Source organism: Cebus imitator, unplaced genomic scaffold (genome assembly GCF_001604975.1).
Source record: "Cebus imitator isolate Cc_AM_T3 unplaced genomic scaffold, Cebus_imitator-1.0 Scaffold129, whole genome shotgun sequence".
Taxonomy (NCBI): Eukaryota; Metazoa; Chordata; class Mammalia; order Primates; family Cebidae; genus Cebus; species Cebus imitator.
In genome coordinates, this window is record NW_016107444.1 from 1,180,366 (window position 1) to 1,188,419 (window position 8,054).

General features: G+C 40.0%; 1 protein-coding gene across 1 annotated transcript in view; it reads right to left on the reverse strand.

Annotated features, from left to right (window-relative positions):
* Positions 1-4,399, reverse strand: part of EIF2B3 (eukaryotic translation initiation factor 2B subunit gamma) — a 114,421-nt gene extending 110,022 nt beyond the window's left edge. The window contains exon 1 of the mRNA XM_037742861.1: positions 4,354-4,399. The gene's annotated coding sequence lies outside the window, so the exon portion shown is untranslated. The remainder of the gene's footprint in view (positions 1-4,353) is intronic.
* Positions 4,400-8,054: the final 3,655 nt, after the last annotated feature.

The following is an 8,054-nucleotide window of genomic DNA, read 5'->3' on the forward strand; positions in this document are numbered from 1 at the left end:
ACCCAGGAGGTGGAGGTTGCAGTGAGCCGAGATTGCACCACAGCACTTCAGCCTGGGTGACAAAGCAAGACTCTGTCTCAAAAAAAACAAAAACAAAAAATCCCCACAGTGGGGTTCTAACTCTAGCTCCGCACAATCTTCAAAGCCCCTTAAAGGGTCTCCAGTGGAACTGAGCCTCAGTTGCACACAAGAGTAACAAAGTCAGTAACACACCTGCAGACTGGCCTTCCCTCTTTCCCAATTTTCCTCTTTCCAAATCCCACTCCTGTTCCTAGCTGTACAAATATCCTTATCTCAGGCTCTGCTTTGTGGGGGAAACCCAGGTTAAGACAGATTACCAGTAATTCACTATTTACGTAGGAATGGAGGGAACTGAGAGTGTTACAGGTAGATATGCAAGTATCCAAATTTGTAGAATTGCAAATGCATTTGCTGTTTAATAAGCTAACAGTAGTTACCCATCTGATTATTGCTACAAACCTATTCCTTGTCCTGCAACCTCTAAATTTGGGAATGCTACCACTGTCCATCTAGTTACTCTTGCTAGAAACCAGGGCATCCTGTTTGACCCCTCTCTCTCTTTATCCTTCCACATCTAATTAATTAGTCACAGTTTTCCTAAATACTCTCCAACTTGTCCCTATCTCTCTATTACCACTGCCATTGCCTTGTTTTGCTCCTTCATTTTTTCTTACCAGGATTGCTGCAATAACCATTCACTGGCCACTGATTCTCCTCATCTATGCAGTGAATATTTATAAATATTAATCTGTTAGTAATCTTTCAAATTGTCCCTACAGGATATAAAGATATAAGATATATACTGTTTTGTTTTGTTTTGTCTTGTTTTTGGAGACAGGGTCTCACTTTGTTACCCAGGCTGGAATGCAATGATGTGATCTTGGCTCACTGCAGCCTCAAGCTCCCAAACTCAAGCGATCCTCCTGCCTCAGGACTCCAAGTAGCTGGGACTACAGGTACACACCACCATGCTTTGCTAATTTTTTATGTTTTTGGTAGAGATGGGATTTTGCCATGTTGCCCAGGCTGTCTAGAGCTCCTGAGCTCAAGCGATACACCTGCCTCGGCCTCCCAAAGTGCTGGCATTAAAAGTGTGAGCCACCGTGCCTGCCTCATCCTCCTAAAGTGCTGGGATTAAAGGTGTGAGCCATCATGACCAGCCAAAAGTATATACTATGTTCTTACTTCTCTCCTAGACTGTAAAGTGTAGTTAAGAGCATAGGCTTTGAAGTAAGACAACCATGTTCAATCTAAGTCTTCTGTTAAACTCTCTGAAGACTCAGTCCCATTATCTATTCACAGTAAGATATGAAAAGGCTAGAGCAGTCTTGGCCCTATGAACTCTCAAAACAAACAAACCAACACTTTCCTTAAAAATGAAGACTGGTACTAAATAGATATTGCCAGGAGAATCCAAATTAAGCAGGACAAAGGCAATCCAAGTGCACAGGAATCAGAAAAGCCAGATAAAATGGAGATAAAGGAGCAGTGGAGGAAGATCTTAAAAGAGGGGGCTCTAGAGCCGTAAAGCTAAAAAAACAATTCTGACTCACCCTTCTCTTCTAAAAATTTAGGAAGACCAACTTCAGAAAAAAATTAGAAACAGAAAATGACTGCAGTCAAATCACAAAGTTATTATCAAAAAAGATAATAATAAAGATTAGAATAAAATTTCTATAATGAAAGCACATGTAAGAAAAACATGCCCACCAAACAGATGAAATCCATAGCCTAATATTTCAAAATAAGCTTAAGTAAGAAAATGGTAGATGTGGTCAGGCATGGTGGTTCACGCCTGTAATCCCAGAACTTTGGGAGGCCAAGGCAGGTGGATTACCTGAGGTTGGAAGGTTGAGACCAGCTGGACCAACATGGTAAAACCCTGTCTCTACTAAAAATACAAAAATTAGCTGGGCATGGTGGTGCGCACCTGTAATCCCAGCTACTAGGGGAGATTGCACCACTGTACTCCAGCCTATGCAACAGAGCGAGACTCCATCTCAACAAAAAAAAAGGCCAGGCGTGGTGGCTCACACCTGTAATCCCAGCACTTCGGGAGGCCGAGGCAGGTGGATCACGAGGTCAGGAGTTTGAGAACAGCCTGGCCAACATGGTGAAACCTGGTCTCTACTAAAAGTATAAAAATTAGCTGGGCATGGTGGTGCACACCTGTAATCCCAGCTACTAGGGTGGCTGAGACAGGAGAATCGCTTGAATCCGGGAGGTGGAGGTTGTGGTGAGCTGAGATCACACCACTGCACTCTAGCCTAGGCGACAAAGTGAGACTACGTTTCATAAATAAAAAAATAAACAAATCAATAAATGAAAACAAAAGGCCTGGTGCAATGACTCTTGCCTGTAAATCCCATCACTTTGGGAGGCCAAGGCAGGTGGATCACTTGAGCCCAGGTTTGAGACCAGCCTAGGCAACAAGGCAAAACCCTGTCTCTGCAAAAAAGAAAAAAATTAGCTGGTGTGGTGGCATGTGCCTGTAGTCCCAGTCACTCAGGAGGCTGAGGTGGGAGGGTTGCTTGAGACCGTCTCTATAAATAATTTAAAAAATTAGCCAGGCATGATGATATGCCTATAGTCCCAGCTACTTGAATGGCTGAGGTGGGAGAATGGCTTGAGCCCAGGAGATCAAGGCTGAAGCGAGTCATGTTCAGCAGCACTCCAGCCTGGGCAACAGAGTGAGCCTTGTCTCTTAAAAAAAAAAAAGAGAGAGAGAGAGAGAGAGGGAGAGAGAGAGAATAAAGACTGAAACTTTCACATGAAAAGAACTTACTACATATCTAGAAAATATGATTCAGAACAATCAGTAAGATACATTATACAGAAAAACCAGAAGATATTAAAGAAAAATAAAAACTTCTTTGGGAATCCAGACAAAAGGACCAAGTCACCCGTAAGGGAAAGAAAAACAGATTTTATCTGGAGTGTTTTGAGAGCAACACTGTATGTCAAAAGATAATTAATGAATACATTTAGGCTGGATGAGGTGGCTCATGCCTGTAATCCCAGCACTTTGGGAGGGCACAGTGGGTGGATCATGAGGTCAGGAGTTCAAGACCAGCCTGGCCAACATGGTAAAACCCCATCTCTACTAAAAATACAAAAATTAGCTGGGCATGATGGCGGGCGCCTGTAATCCCAGCTACTCGGGAGGATGAGGTTGCAGTGAGCCAAGATTGTACCATTGTACTCCAGCCTGGGCGACAAGAGCAAAACTCCTCTAAAATAAATAAATAAGAATACATTTAATATATTCAAGGAAAACATGTGAGTCACGGATTCTATTTCCAAATAAACTGGCTTTGAAACATAAAGGTGGCAGATAACTTGTTGAACATTATCATGCGCCCTCCTTTAGGAATCTATTAGAAATAAGCTTCAGACAAATGACTGGAGACACAAGGAATAGGGACTGATGTGCAATGATTAACGGCTGCTAACATCACAAAATGGAAGACAATCAGATAACATGTGACTTCAGATGAAAGAACAAAACACTATCTTGCCAAAAATTCAAACCTGAACCTAATCAAGCTTCAAGTTCAACTACCAACTTATGGAATATACATACAGAGAAACACTCATTAAATCAACAAAATGCAGACTGTGGGAAAACTAAACCAAAAACTCAGTTTCTTCACCAATTAAATTATAAGGGGAAAAAAGAGATGGAGGGAAAACCTATATATTAAGAGATTTAAAATACATTTCAACCAATTGTAATGTGTAATCTTTACTTACTTCCTAAGTTAAATAAACACATTTTAAAAAACATGCTGAAATTATGTTTATAAGGCAACTAGAAACTCAAACATTGATTAGATACTTGATGATACTAAATAATTATTATTGATTTGGTTTTTAAGGTTTTTTAAAGAAGTGATAGTGATATTTTTTAAAAGCGCCCTTATCTTTATAATATACTCTAAAATATTTAGAGATAAAATTATATGTCTGAGATTTGCTTCAAAAGAACATAGGAGAAAGCAAGCTGGGTTAAATATGGATAAAATAAGATTTGCTATAGGTTGTTAACTGTTGATGCTGGGTGACAGATAAATGGGAAATGTTTACTTTTGTACATGTTTTAAAATTTCCATCAGAAGTTAAAATATTAACTATCTCTGGTCTATAACTTGTGTTTAACAAATGGTAATTATCATTATTATTACTAGGTGACTCTGAATATTTACTAAATGAATGAGTTTAGACCTAGATAAGAATGATTATCAACAAATATGAAACATTATTATGGAGATAATATGAAATCTAAGAACATTCATGTTATCAATGTCAGTTTTAAGAGTGGAGCTCACTCACCCAGGGCCTGGGAGAATGAATGAACCAATAATCTCTCTTGATAAGTCAGGGAAAGAGGTTTGGGTAGCTGAAATAAAAAGTGAGAACCGGTAAATCAGTAAAATTGTGGGATAGACACAGCAAAATGAAGTAGAAAATGGTGCCAGAAAGTATAAAACCAAATGAAATATGTGTCCTTTAAGTGAAAAAACATAACTTAGCAAATATGGCATCCAACTTCGATATCCTATAAGCACATATGATGGAGGTTTCCACATATAAGTAGGACTGCAATGCATTTAGCAAATTTAAGGTAAAAGATTATAAGTTAAAAATTGTTTAAACAAAAAAAGCCAAATAAAGTGAATGTACTACTCTGGCCTTTGTCTGAGAACAGAAGTCAAACATGAAGATCTCACAATAATAGCTGGGAAACTCAATCTGGAGGAAATGGGTAAAAATAAAACCAAAAGCTAGTAAATCCCAAACTTTTAAAGGGAATGATCTTATCTTACCTGAGGTTTTATTGGAAACAGACCAAAAGAGCCTCTAAAGGTTTAGAAGCTCTTTTGTGGGCACAGGGGAAGAAAAAACATGGGTTTAAAGAGCCACCGTGCCATGCAGCGCACAGCTGCTGGGTACAACTTTCTCCTTTAGAGAGATAACCAACATCCCTTAGCAAAGACTGACAACTTCCTTCACAGGCTGTATCACTTTCTTTAACTGTTTATATGCACTTCCACTGCCTTTTCTATAAGTTATGTTAATTCTAACCAGTTAATTCTAAATTTTGGCTTAGCTCAGTTTCTACATTGTTCCTAACAGCTATTTGGGAGTCTATTTATATTCTTCCAACAGCTATCCTTGTTGCCTTCTACTCCTGGTTGGAAGGCAAGCTGACATGAAGCCAGAATTTCAGGGGCCATTGTAATAAGGGAAAACCAAGTAAAGATAGCAAAGACTTGCTGGCCCAAGTCACAGCTTGGAAGATGGCTCAGAGGTAGGATTATATGTAAAAGATGCTGTGTAAATGATGTGGGGGAAACAGGTGAGGAAGGAAAAGAAATTAGACTGCAGAAGAACTTAGTAAAGATGCTGATCTTAGGTGCAAGGGGAAGCCCTAAAATAAGGAGTAAAAGATCAAAGTCATAAGAAAAGGCAGTAATTTGGAAAGTAAAATGCCCCTTTGGAAGTTACTTTACTTTCCTCCTCATGCCTTCTCTCCTAATAGTTGCTACTATTACTTCTCAAGCCTCTAAGTGTTAGAGGAACTTATTTGCATGAAACTTTCAAGATTTCTAATTCTAAGCTAGGCCAAAAACAACTTTTCTAAAATTTAGAGATTACAGAGCAAAGAAGGTTTACACATCCATTCTAAACTTTTAGATGGTAGCTAATACAGCTACTATCCCTGGGAAGACCACCAAAAATCCCAAGCTCTTTGCAAATTAAAACTACAGTAAGATACTAACTCATGCTTGGGATGACTACTATTAAAAAAAAAAAAAAGCAGAAAATAAACATTGGGAAGGATGTGGAGAGAAACTGGAACCATAGGCCAGGCATGGTGGCTCACACTTGTAATCTCAGCACTTTGGGAGAGGAGAATCACTTGAGGCCAGGAGTTCAAGACCAGCCTGGGCAACATAGTGAGACTCTTATGTCTCTAAAAAAATATAAATATATGGCTGGGTGCGGTGGCTCATGCCTGTAATCCCAACACTTTGGGAGGCCGAGGCAGGCAGATTACCTGAGGTCAGGAGTTTGAGACCAGCCTGACCAACATGGAGAAACCCCATCCCTACTAAAAATACAAAATTAGCCAGGCAAGGTGGCACATGCCTATAATCCCAGCTACTTGGGAGGCAGAGGCAGGAGAATCACTTGAATCTGAGAGGCAGAGGTGGTGAGCCCAGGTTACACCATTGTACTCCAGCCTGGGCAACAACAGTGAAACTCCGTCTCAAAAAAAATTAAAATTAAAATTAAAAAAAAATACACTCACACACATATTTATTTTAATTAATTTTTATATATTTTTGAGACAAAATCTCCCTCTGTTGCCCAGGCTAGAGTGTGCAGTGGTGCAATCTCAGCTCACTGCAACCTTCACCTTTCGGGCACAAGCAATCCTCACACCTCAGCCTCCCGAGTACCTGGGATTACAAGTGTGCACTACCATGCCTGGTTAATTTTTATATTTTGGGGGTGATATAGTGATACCCCTCATCTCTACAAAAAATAAAGTTAGCTGGGTGTGGCAACATGTGCCCATTGTTCTAGCTACTCAGGAGGCTGAGATAGGAGCATTGCTTGAGCTTAGGAGGTCAAGGCTGCAGTGAGCCATGATTGTGCCATGGCACTCTGAGTTGAGTGTCAGAACAAAACCCTGTCTCAAAAAAGAAACAAAATGAAACGAAATGAGACAAAGGAAGAAAGGATGGAAGGAAGGAAGAAGGGACAGAAGGGAGGGAAGGAGGGAAGGAGGGAAGGAAGGAAGGAAGGAAGGAAGGAAGGAAGGAAGGAAGGAAGGAAGGAAGGAAGGAAAGAAGGAAGGAAGGAAGGAAGGAGGCAAGCTGGAGCCCTTGTACACTGTTGGTAGGAATGTAAAATGGTACAGCCACTGTGGAAAATAGCATGGCAGTTTGTTAAAACATTAAACATAAAATTAGCAGATAATCCAGCAACTACATTTCTCAGTATAAACACAAAAGAACTGAAAGAGGGTCTCAAAGAAATACTTGTATATCCATATTCATTGCTGCATTATTCACAATAGCTAAAATGTGGAGGTAACTCAAGTGTCCATGGATGGATGAATGGCTAAGCAAAATGTGGTATATCCATAAGACAGAATATTCCTCAGCCTTAAAAATGAAGTAAATTCTGCAGTACGCTACGATATGGATGAACCTTGAGGATGTTATGCTAAGTAAGCCAATCACACAAAGATAAATACCAGAGGCCAAGGTGGGCAGATCACTTGAGGCCCGAAGTTCAAGACGAGCCTGGCCAACATGGCAAAACACATTTCTACTAAAAATATAAAAAGTAGCCAGGCATAGTGGCATGTATTCATAGTCCCAGCTACTCCGGAGGCCGAGGCACAAGACATGCTTGAACCTGGGAGGCAGAGGTTGCAGTGAACTGAGATCACGCCACTGTACTCCAGCCTGGGTGACAAAGTGAGGCTGTCTCAAAAAAAAAAAAAGATAAATATTGAATGATTTCACTTACATGAGGTACTTAGAGGTAGTCAAAATAATAGAAATAGAGAGTAGAAAGGTAGTTGCCATGGGCTAGGAGGAAAGGTCCATTAATACTTAATGGAAATAGAGTTTCAGTTTTATAAGATGAAGGTTATAGAGATGGAGAGTGGTAATGGTTGCACAACAATATAAATGTGCTTAATACCGCTGAACTGTACACTTGATGAGAATTTTCTTCTTATTACTCTAATGGAATTCCCCGTATAGTCTCTAAACAAATAAGCAGCTACACTCCAGAAAGCAACACACTCGACATTATTGTATTGGAAGCCCCCACCCACATCAGAAGCTCCCAAAATCTACTTGAAAGAAAAGTAGAAAGGAAGGCCAAAAGTGAATGGAAATGCTTATATACATTGTACTGGGGGTCCTGGCCAGGGCAATAAGACAATTTTTTTTTTTTTTTTAAGAGCCAGGCATGGTGGCTCACAGCATTTTGAGAGGGCAAGGTGG